At 48.6% G+C, this 11,932-nt stretch overlaps 1 long non-coding RNA gene across 1 annotated transcript in view; it reads left to right on the forward strand.

The window, feature by feature from the left end:
• Positions 1–11,864, forward strand: part of LOC119466201 (uncharacterized) — a 46,874-nt gene extending 35,010 nt beyond the window's left edge. Inside the window, exon 3 of the long non-coding RNA XR_007463790.1 lies at positions 11,618–11,864. This is a non-coding gene — a long non-coding RNA (uncharacterized LOC119466201). The remainder of the gene's footprint in view (positions 1–11,617) is intronic.
• Positions 11,865–11,932: the final 68 nt, after the last annotated feature.

Consider the following 11,932-nt stretch of genomic DNA (forward strand, 5'->3'; position numbering starts at 1 on the left):
GACACACAAAGTTCAGTCACGTTTTTGCGTACAAGTTCCTCAGTGAGGTGGACACATTTTGCCATTCATAACGTGAGCTTCAGAATACTAATCGACAGAAATTCATTAATAAGGCTTTTTATTTGTGCCTTGGGGGCAGTTGTCGGCACGGAAAATTCGGAGGCAGCTATATTTTCACACACACACCCGTTTTCTGAAAATCTTGAAAATTCACCTAATTCGAGATACTCATCATCATATTCCAAATCTTAATTGAGGCAATATCGACAATGAGCGCGTCTCGCTGTGCGTCAGACGGCAACGCCCGTAAAGAAAGGGGGGGGGGGGGGGGGGGTGAAGTGTGAGTTATAGCACGCCGGCGGCACATCGTCACCCGACACAGCCGCACATGCTTGCCTGGCAAGCGTGCCGTATCAGTAATTGCCGCGACTGGCCGATACATTCAATTTCCAACATCGCCGTGCTTGTCTTCACGGGGCGTTTCGGTTTGATATGGTAGCGGGGCCGCGTTTACTACGCTCCTACATGTGGCGCTCGGTTTCGGTTTAGCTTCGGTTTAACTTTTCTCTCTCTCTCTCTCTCTCTCTCTCTCTCTCTCTTGCAATTTTCCTAAATTTCATGCAGCTAGTTGCTATAGAGAAAAGAAAAAAGTACTGTAATCTTGCGCGGGAAGTTGTGCCAGAGGAAGTTCACAAAAACATGGACTTTCTAGGCAGCTTTCTTACTTCTGGCGCTTTAAGAGCACCACTGCAAATGAACAATAGCTTTTTTTTTTTCTAGATGAGATGGGCAGCAACGTAACTGTTATGCTCCATAAACCATAAATCCATAAACTTGATTTCATACTTTTGACGTGATGTCTGCCGTGCCCTATGCTGTTCCATATTCTAGGGAATATTCTACGTGAACTTTCAGTTAAGTGAACTATTTCCTTGGATGCCTTGAAGTTCACTCAAGTGAAAGTTCATTGTAGTTGGTGGTATTTAGAGTCATAAGCAATAACTACGTGAGCCTTGCTTCAAAATACTCAGTTTAATTAGCTTAACATAACTATATATGAACATAAAACCGTACGTCCCCCTTAATTATTTCTGGTCAGTCCTAGTGGCAATATCCAAAGCACTAAGTTAACATTATCCTCTTCTTTTTGTGTTCTGATAGGATTGCAAAAAGAGCATGAACTCTGATCCTACAAACACAAGCAGTAATACTACTGACAAATATATTCAAGAATAAAACACCTTCCATGTTCTAGACAGTAGCCTGTCGGCTGTGAGCAGTGGCGAATCCTTGTATGATATATGCTGTCCCTGCTATGGTTCTAGGGTCAGCTTAAGAAGAATAAGGAAGGCCGGAACAATAAATGTATTCCCTTCCATTGGATGCAGATGACAGTTGGCTTCCATGGGCCTTGCAGAAATACAACAATTGACCGAGGAACAAGACGCAGGGTAGCAGCGTGTCTTGTGGGATTCCACAATAGTCCAAATGGTGATGCAGACTGTCATAATTGCGATGCTGAAACTATGGTATAGAGCGCATTACTACCATTAATTCAGAAAAGCTCAGATCAACCATCAAAATTATGGGGTATTTCTTATTGTACACTTGGTCATGCTGAAGTAGCTTCAGCATACCACTAAATACTAAAGTGCTGGCTACAAATGCTACCACATGGTTGCAGTATAAAAAAAAGCTCACGTCTCAACCGTAACACATTATGGGCAGCTGATGACTTCACAGATCATAATCATGGCGATGCTCTTCAACACAAGAATACAGGACTGTTGAAGAGGAATAAAATATGAATTTGATTTCATTATGGCATAGCTGTTTAATGTTTGTGGTTCTTATAACATGGTGGTCCATTTCGTCATTTTGTTAATGCGAGACGTAACATCAGTATTTTTAAACATTTTATGAAAATAAGCACAGACTAATTACCGGGCTGATTAGTCGAGTATTTTTGACGCACCTAGGTTCTTTCCGGGAAGCGAGATGGTGCAGTTCCAATTAACAGGCAGGCACCATATCTACCGATGCTTTCAGGCTTGCCACAAGCCTAACTGTGAAGCACAGACGTTGATTTTTTTAGCAGCTGGTCATTCCAGTACCCACATCCTGCAGCAGAGTGCCAAAAATGTTATGTACATAGAGAGTTCACGCGCTAAGTAAGTTCAGTGTGCCTAAGAAACTGAAAAGAAAAGACATAGCACAACTTTAAAAATGCGGCCGTTGCGTGAACTTGAAAGCACAGTTTATGAAACGTGCATCAGGTGCTACCACATAGCATATAGTGAGAAAGACAGCGCCAAAATGCACTAATGCTGGTAATGAACTACGAATAAGTGAATTTTTGGAAGATTAAAACATCGCGTAGCGTATTGTGAAGTGAGGAAGCACTGAAATACAGGCACCATTGCTGGTTCATAGATCATATGTGATATAATTTGAACAAACAGACTAACCTCCACGGCTTCTAAAATAAAGTACAGGACACGAAAACGCTTCTTTTCTTCAACCTACCGGAGCTACGAACTCAACCATATGCATTCTGCCACATGTATACTAAAACTGCTTTCCCGCTACTCAAACATTTCTTACGCGAAACTGGAATGATCATTGGACACAGGCGCCGAGCGGTACCTTGCGCATTTTCGTTTAAAAAGCGTAACCAATAACAGATGGTCGTGCCGAATCTCCCACAAGCTCCAATTCGCAAAAAAAAAAAAAAAAGAAGAGAAACGGTTCGCGCAAGTTGCAAGTTTATGCTGCCTCGAATAATATGCTTCAGGTGCTAATGCCCGCTTCATGAGCAACTGGAGCCAGTGATGCCTGGACACATCGGAAACGTTTTAATGACTGAGCGGCGGCAACTTCACGATAACTGCATCAACGTAATGTGCTTCCATGGGAAAATGGCTCACTCCCCCATATTTTCTGTCCTGTTGTCCCTTTCAGAAAGCTTTCAACGGCACTCGGTCTTGAAGGTAAACAAAGCAGCACATCGGCCGTTCCATTCGTTGTCTCCTTCGAAGTCAATCCGGCTCGGTCTTAATCCACACATGGAACATATCACCCATAATAAACACGAGTAGCAAGTTTAACGTGTACCACGAATTAAGCACAGGGAAACAAAGCGCAGCAGCCAAATGCGGGCGAAATTTTTGTTGTTGTTCAGCAGGGAGGAAGGAAAGCATAGGAGAGGCCCCGGCCGCGTGTTAGAGCACTGCACGGGCTCGGGCTTACCCGAAAGCCCGGGCCCGGCCCGGCCCACGGGCCGGGCCGGGCCGGGTAGAGGAGTTTTTTCACGGGCTCGGGCCGGGCTCGAGCATGGCGTGTGCTTTTTGACCCGGGCCCGGGCCGGGCTCGAGTTTTTTGACGCGGGCCCGGGCCGGGCTCGGGCTTTCTGCGAGTTATTCTCGGGCTTCTCAACTCTGAAAAACCTGTATTTTTTGGTCTCGGGCCGGGTTCGGGCCGGTTTCGAGTCGGGCTCGGGCCGGGCTCGGGCTTAAGGTAAAGGGGTGGCGGGCCGGGCCGGGCGGGTAACGTAGATTATTTCCGGGCCCGGGCCGGGCCCGGGTCTCGCCATAAAAGTTTTGATCGGGCTCGGGCGGGCCGCCCAATGTAAAAACGGGCCCGGGCCGGGCCCGGGCCGCAAGAATCGGCCCGTGCAGTGCTCTACCGCGTGTTTCTATTTGCGCCCAAGCCCAGTGCGGGACCGCTCACCGGTCGAATTACCGAGCGGCATTAAAAAAAAAATAAAGAAGAGAATGAAAGGAATTTATTCTTAAGGCATAAATACATGTCATATGCAATTATGAACACCATTTGAGCGGTCTGAACGCAAATACCAGCGCGCGAAGTAGTACAAATGACCCTGCCGAGCAGTATCGCTAGCAGTTTCCAACGGCGCGACCTTGATGCGGCCCAATTCACTTATATCGCAGCGCCGTCACAGTATTTTTCCACGTCGGGTGCCTCACTGCAAAGCATGCGCCGCCCCAGCCGCTCGTTCCACTCAACCGTATTCTAGTACAGCCACGCAGCGCAGCGCATGGATGCAGTAAATGGAGAAAGAAAGCTTCTCGTTGCTCCATGGTGCAGCGTAATGCGCTGCTACTAGGCGACCAGTTGAGAACATGCGTACAATCGTGGATGGACGCAGTGCCATATTTCAGACGCGTGAAGAATTATCTTATCTTAACAGTCATCGTTTTACCAATTCGCCTTTGAAGAATCAGGAAGTCGCGAACGCGCTTGCACCACGCTGAAGGCATTAATTGCATTGATTTAGTTAAGGAATACAATGGCATCCTTTGGTTTGAGGAGACTTCGGCTTTTCTGGACTTCTACATTCTGTTCAAACAGCGCAAAATACAACGGAAGAAGTAAAGGGAAGTACACAGGAGTATACAGCTAGCTGCCAGCTGCGCCGGGGCAACATGTGTTTCAGAGTCGAGACGCGCGAGGATAACTCGCTGCACGTTACATGCACAACACCAGAAAGCCCGAGCCCGGCCCGAGCACGCGTCAAAATACCCGAGCCCGGCCCGGGCTCCGGGTCAAAAAGCACATGCCGTGCCCGAGCCCGGCCCGAGCCCGTGAAAACACTGCCCTACCCGGCCCGGCCCGTGGGCCGGGCTGGGCCGGGCCCGGGCTTTCGGGTAAGCCCGGCCCGTGCAGTGCTGCAAGTGGCAGACCACCCAGTACATCTCTTTCGTAAAAATATCAAAACGGGCAGCTGAGGCGCGTATAAATTGGTGTTTCATGAACTTCGGGAGAAGTATTCCTGTACTCAAGTTTACACGGACGCTTCCAAATCGTTTACTGGTGCCCCTTACGTAGCCTTGGGGAGGTCTTTTTCAATGTCTGGTGCCCTAAATCCACATACAAGTATTTTTACAGCGGAAACATACGCAATCCTCTCGACAGTTAAACACATAAAGCAAATGAATATCACAAGAGCAGTGGTGTTCACAGACTCATTGAGCGTCGTTAGAGCTCTAATGAGTCTACAAAAACAGAACAATTTAGTTTATAGTAAACTGTACGGCTTGTTATGCTCAGCTTACATGGGCATCCAAGTGGGCTGGGTACCTGGCCGTAGAGGTATAAGAGGCAATGTAGCTGCAGGTGAAAGCGCCGCGTCAGTGGTTTTATTGCGATAGCAATTATATGGACACTCAAAAGCAGATTTCTGCCGTCGGCGTCGCCGTCGCCGTGAGGTTCCGTATGACGTCATTTGGAGATGAAATCGTCGCCGCGCGCCGAACGCTGTATGTGCGAGTGAAAGGGCGCGAGGGGCGCGTCTTTCACGGGGAGTGAACGCACGGCGGAGAACAAACGCGCGTTCTGCGCCGTGCTCGCTTAAGGGCTGCAGAAGTAGGCGTCTCTTTTCTCCTTTACAATCACCATATATGTAGAGCAAACGCGCCTTCTTCGGACGCGCGAGAGGCCGTGGGGGAGGGGGAGGGAAGGGAGGCGACGTTTAGCTGCGGCACCAAGTGCCTATTTATATCAGAGGCTCCAGCAACAGTCACCAACGCCGCACGCATTTTGAGCTAACGCGGGCAAAACGCCGATGGCGTCGACAACAGTTCTGCGTGTTGTTGCTACCAAAGCCGCTCACCTTACTTCGTATGACATTGCTGTGTTGCTATCGCATTCATTGCTTCGCCCTTAGGGCGAAACTGTGACATTTTGACACACTGAGAGAGAGAGAGAGAGAGAGAGAGAGAGAGACAAATATCAAGAGAGGAGGGTAGCGAGGCTAACAGGGAAATCGTATGGTTGGATACCCCACAGAGCATGACATGTTTACCGCTAAAGAAAGACAGCGATAGATACACGAACATCCTCTATCTCCCGCGGTATACATGCCATCCAGTAATTACGCCAACTAGGGCAAGTTTAAGTTCTCCTAAAGCAAATTTCTGTCCTACGCGGTTGAATCGCGAGCGCGTACGAGTAACTAAAGTGTTTCGTCTTTGCGTGATACGTTACCACGATACGTGACAGCAGAGTCTGGCGCTACGTTAGGCACACTGCGCATGTGCTTCTTATATCGCTGACTACGGCGGCAGATTTCCGTGATTGCGTAACAACATGGCAGTGCCCAGATCAGCCCAGAACACCCACTTCGATCAGAATTTGCCGCTACTTGCTCTCCGTGGCGACAGCAAAAATAAATGGTAAGTCAGCCGCGGGTTAGTCAAATCTCACGCTGAGGACAAGGTATTGACGACGTTTCTTCGTTGTATATTGAGATTACTTGTTTGTCTTCGCTGCATCATTAATTCGATTCTACGCTCTAGCGCAGTACGTGATGACTCTATGCTAAAACGTAGCAAACCCGGCCAGTAGTGGAAGGGAAAGAGGAGGTTTGCTTTGGAAATGCTTGGAAGTGCTTTTAACGGCTGACGCCGTAAACTGATGATAGCCTAGGCCTGGAGCTTTGCATCTACGCGGGCCTTATTGCGGGCCGCTGTCAATCAATTCTGGGGTAGATACACACACTAGCAAGCTCGTCCATAGCGGTAAAATACCATAGTCACACACGAAAAACGGTAGTGCAAGGAAACCAAGACAGGTAGACACAGGAAAAGCCCAGTACACGAGCTCTGTTGTGTGTACCTGTGTGTACTTGTGCTTTTTTTGCGCTGTCACATTTTTCGCGATCTATGGACTGTTACGAACGTGCTGCGACCTGCTTCCAATGAAGGCTTCTCCCCCGTTGGGCTTCTCCGTTGTACACCGAGCATGTATCCTGAGGAGGTGCTTCCCCACCAAGCACGGGCATATCAGAACACGCAGTCTTCGTGCCCTGCTATCTCCTTTGTCGTTTCTCCTCTCCCAGAGACGTGTTCTAGACGTTTTTTTTTTTTTTTACTTTTCTGAACGTGCAGAATATCCCTTCTCCTCCTCCTTATCCTAGCGTCCAGGTAGCTATAAACGGCCGGTCTATTTGAAGTTCGGCGTTCGCCCTCATTATGTAATAAGCGTTCAGTTGTATTTTTACTAATAAAGTTAACGTGTCTGCTAGTTGGTTGAACATCTTGAACTAGGGAACTGCGCGAAAGACGAGGACGCAGATGAGGCACTCACAACAACCACATGTAGCACTGAGAACAAGAAAAGAAGTCTAATAAAATGAAGATGTCGACAAGCTGGTTGAACATCTTGAACTAGGCTACATGAAGTGGTTGTGTGTGCCTCTTCTGCGTCCTCCTCTTTCGCGCTGTTTCCTAGTTCAAGATGTATTATTACCTCTTGCCTCGTCCCTGCCGGGATTTTCTTCAGCCCTGCAGACCTTAGGTCCTCAAGCCGCGCTATCCTTGAAGACCCCATGTTCCTCTCGGCACATAACAAAAAACTCGCTCAGATCAAGGCGTTGCCATGGCGACAGCAACGTTTCGTACCTACCTCAGGCATGGTAGGCGAGCAGGAAGACGGCGTACATGATGAAGACGACGCGGTCGATGCCCTGCGCCACCAGGAACCACTCCTGGCGCGTGATGATGTCTTGCTTGTCGAGGGGAGACGTGGCGTCGGCCAGCTGCTCGTGGTCGGCGGCGCGCGGCGCCGGGAGCGGGCACAGGAACAGCACCCGGCCGGGCACGCCCGACAGCAGGGACACGAGGAAATCGGGCGGCCGGAACACCATCGGGCTCTTGACCATGTTCAGCACCAACACCGAGATGAGCGTCGCCACGGAGATGGCCAGGCACGTGGTACCCAAGTACTGGACTGCGTACGCACACAAAGGGACGACGACGAGTTGCTTGTAGCTAATGTTCACTCGTAAAGAAAGTCTTCAATGCATTACAATCGAACCGAAGGCTCAAAGTAGCAATGACGTATAACAGCGTGAATTTGGACAAAGGACGGCGAAAGAGACAGACGTAGACAAGCGCTGTCTACGTCTGTCTCTTTCGCCGTCCTTCGTTTAAGTTCGCGCTGATATATGTCATGGATCAACAACGACTATCCCGGTCACATACCTTACTATCAAAGTAGCAAGTTTCGAGAATGTTTCCTGCTCCGAAACGGCCGAAATGCGAGAGGTCAAACTCTTTTAACATCCGGGACGTCACAGTGACGTTCCGGTGTGGAGGTCACGCCGAAAAAAGAAGGCAGAAAAAAAAGAAGAAATTTGCAGTGGTGATGTAGCGGTAAAATTCAAGAGAAATGCGTTAGTATTACCGGAGCACCTCTTCGATGTCCCGGATCCATGATATAAACCGCGTTCACCACATTGCAAAGTGTTGTTTAGGAGCTCCCTCGACACGCGTCTTGTCTCTTCGAAGAGTGAAGTGCAACTGAGCAGACCACTGTCAGTTCCACTATATATATATATATATATATATATTGAAAGACGGAAGACGACCAGGACAAGCAGCACTGGCAGACCCGTTTTTTCCACCGGCACGGCCGAGGCTCAAACACGAAGAAGAAGAGAAACAGGGATGATGATGGCTATATACAAATGAGAACGATGAAGTACGTGAAATGTGCTTACACTAATTTCCCCCCCTCGTGGAAGCGGCCAACCTGGCGGCCGCAATCTAAAGATCGGCTGAACGGGGAATAAAGTGCTTCATGCGGGAGACGTGAACAATTTCTGCACTACGACGACGGCGGTCCTCGACGGATTGAAGCGGAGTGACGAGATAGTTCACTGCGGAAGTTTGTTGTAGGACTGTGTAGGGCCCAATGTACCGGTGAAGGAATTTCTCGCAAAGTCCAGGGGTTCGAACCGGCGTCCATAGGAGGACTTGGTCTCCAGGATGGAAGGCGATGTCGCGGCGTTTACTGTCGCAGCGACGTTTTCTTTCTTCTTGGGTAGCGGCGGTGTTGCGACGAGCAATTTCACGGCAATGCGCGAGTCGAGCTGCAAACTCTTCTGGGAGGGAGGTGTTAGGCGAAGCAGGAGAGAAAAAGAATTCGGAGTCGAAGACGGAGGAGGCAGATCGTCCATACACCAGGAAGAAAGGGCTGTAACCGGTAGTTCGTTGTGTCGCAGTATTATAAGCGAATGTAACACAGGGAAGGATGTTGTCCCAGTTTGAGTGGTCAGGACGTAAGTACATAGAAATCATGTCAGAGAGCGTTCGGTGGAAGCGTTCAGTAAGGCCGTTGGTTTGCGGGTGATATGTAGAAGTGGTTTTATGCTTCGTATTAGTCTGCCGCAAGACTTCTTCGAGGACGTGGGACATGAAGGCTTTGCCATGATCGGACAAAAGAACGCGAGGAGCACCATGGCGCAAGACTATGGATTGCAGGAAAAAGTCAGCAACCTCAGAAGCAGCACCAGATCGAAGAGGCGCAGTCTCGGCGTATCTTGTTAAGTGGTCTACCGCTGTGACGATCCAGCGGTGACCGGAGGGCGTCAACGGCAAGGGACCGTATAAGTCAATTCCAACGCACTCGAAAGGTTCGGTCGGACATGGCAGAGGCTGAAGAAAACCGGCAGGCGGGGATGTGGAGCGTTTGCGGTGCTGACACAACGCACATGAGGCAACGTATTTGGCTACCGTTGTGGACAATCCAGGCCAGAAGCAGCGGGTCTTGATGCGGTCGTAGGTCTTGAGGAAGCCTAAGTGGCCGGCGGCAACGTCATCATGAAATGCTTTTAAAACTCGAAGACGAAGGCAGCGAGGTATGACTGGGACCCACTTGTTACCCGTAGGATGATAAATATAACGATGAAGCACCCCATCTTGAAGGCGAAATTGCTGAAGCTGGCGTCGCAAGCGGCTGTTGGGTGGTTTAGTTAGGCCGCGAAGGCGATCAATGAGAGTTCGACAGTAGGAGTCTGCGTGCTGAAGGGAAGCTAAATCGGAGCGTGAAGAAAGCTGAGCTTGATCCAGTGACATTAGCGTGAGCTGTTGGGCGGCAGGCGTAGCGTCAGAGTGACGTGGTAGAGACGGGGAGTGCGCACGATCGATAGAAGGTGAAAGCGGGCATCGAGACAGTGCGTCTGCATCATGATGACATTTGCCAGACCGGTACGTTATCGTGAAATCATATTCTTGTAAGCGCAGTATCCAGCGTCCCAGGCGTCCTGACATGTTCTTCATAGATGACAGCCAACACAGAGCATGATGGTCGGTTACGATGGTGAAGTGGCGACCATAGAGATACGGGCGAAACTTCTGAATGGACCAAACAATAGCCAGGCATTCCTGCTCTGTGATCGTGTAGTTCCGTTCAGATGGCGAGAGGGTCCGGCTAGCATACGCCACAACCTGCTCTTTAGACGCGGGACCCCGTTGTAGGAGCACTGCTCCGATGCCTTGCGCACTTGCGTCAGTGTGGAGTATAGTGGGTGCCCTCTCATCAAAATGGCGAAGCACCGGTCCGGAAGTGAGATGTTTCTTAAGGGCTTGAAATGCCGACTCACAGTCTTCGGACCATGTGAAAGAGGCGCCGGTGACCAGGAGCTTATGTAGAGGAGCTGCTATTGTAGCAAAATTCAATGTCACAGTTTCGCCCTTAGGGCGAAACTGTGACATTTTTTTGAATACACAGACACAAACCTAGGTAACCCCCTCACTGACCTAAAGCCCTTCTTGTGCCATGAGTTGAGGAAACATTGCCAAAGGCAGAAGTTTCAAATAAGCTCCACGTGATCAAACCATGAATAGGAAAATGGATATCCAAGAAAACAGCAAGACACAAAGAAGTGCTTCTTCTCAGGTTAAGGTTAGGACATACCTGCGGAACACACCCTTACCTCCTTACTGGAAGTTATCCTCCGACATGGGATAGGTGTGGCGAGACTCTTGCTGTCCACCGTGTTCTTTTCCAGTTCCCTGAAATAGAAGCCCAGCGTAAAAAGCAGTTTTATCCTGCATATCGTGAACAAATTGCCCTTCACCCAGCATTATTTCTGAGCCACGAGCCACTTTTTGATTTTGAAACAGTCCTAAAGTTTTTAGCAGACTTAGACACCATGGAAATCATTTGACCTGGGTATCTGTAGCGCAGCCTCACCTTGCAGGCTGTAGTGCAAAATGTTTTCACTGCACATGCCTCTTAGTCCTTAACTGCTAGGGCCCTCTTGAGGCACTAGTGCTATTGTATACGTTTTGTTCTATCATCTCTTCCTAACGGAAGTTTTATGCTCATATAGCACACATCATTAGCCATTGTCATCATTTTAATACTCATATATTTTACGCAATTTACAGCCTATTGTCTTTAGGCCATTATACAGCCATGGTACATCTACCATTTCCCACTCATTTAATCATTTCTTACATAATACACAATTCATTACCATATGTCATGGGGCTCTTTGGCCATAGCTGGCCCTTGCGTCATTTGACACCACACATTCATCCATGTGATATCTCAGAAATAAGGGGGAGATATGATCGAATAAGACCAATGGCCTCACGTTGCAAAACCGTGGCGGCGAGCATTTCGTCAGAGCAACGGCGACTAGACGCTTGCCTTGTATCGCTACTCGCGTTAGTGCGTGAGCTTTCAAAGCTGTCGTCGCTTTTCACTAAGGTACCTAAACAGCAGTTTATTACAGAGGCTCTTGTTCTACATGAAAAATATATTGCAGTCGTTGAGCAACGTTTTAAAATCTGCGATTTTTTTCCAGAAATTGAAATATCTATATTGCAACTCCTCCGAATAAACAGCTTCGCTGTAAGTTTGTTTATGAATAGACAAGGTCACAGAAGTCTGCTGTCTTTTCTAAACCAGCGCTAGCGATTTGCGTGTTCTACGGAATAACTTTTCTGCGCACATGCACTCAGATATGGATAACAAAGCCGAAGCATGGACATCTTTTCCCTCTGATTTCTTTGAAACGGAAGCAAGTTCCATTTTTAGCTTAATGCAGCTGGTTTGCATGAATAGTCGTTAGGCAAACATGAAATAAAAATGTTTTTTTCAAGCTCTCTTGTTCTATGCA

This window comes from Dermacentor silvarum, chromosome 10 (assembly GCF_013339745.2).
Source record: "Dermacentor silvarum isolate Dsil-2018 chromosome 10, BIME_Dsil_1.4, whole genome shotgun sequence".
Classification (NCBI taxonomy): Eukaryota; Metazoa; Arthropoda; class Arachnida; order Ixodida; family Ixodidae; genus Dermacentor; species Dermacentor silvarum.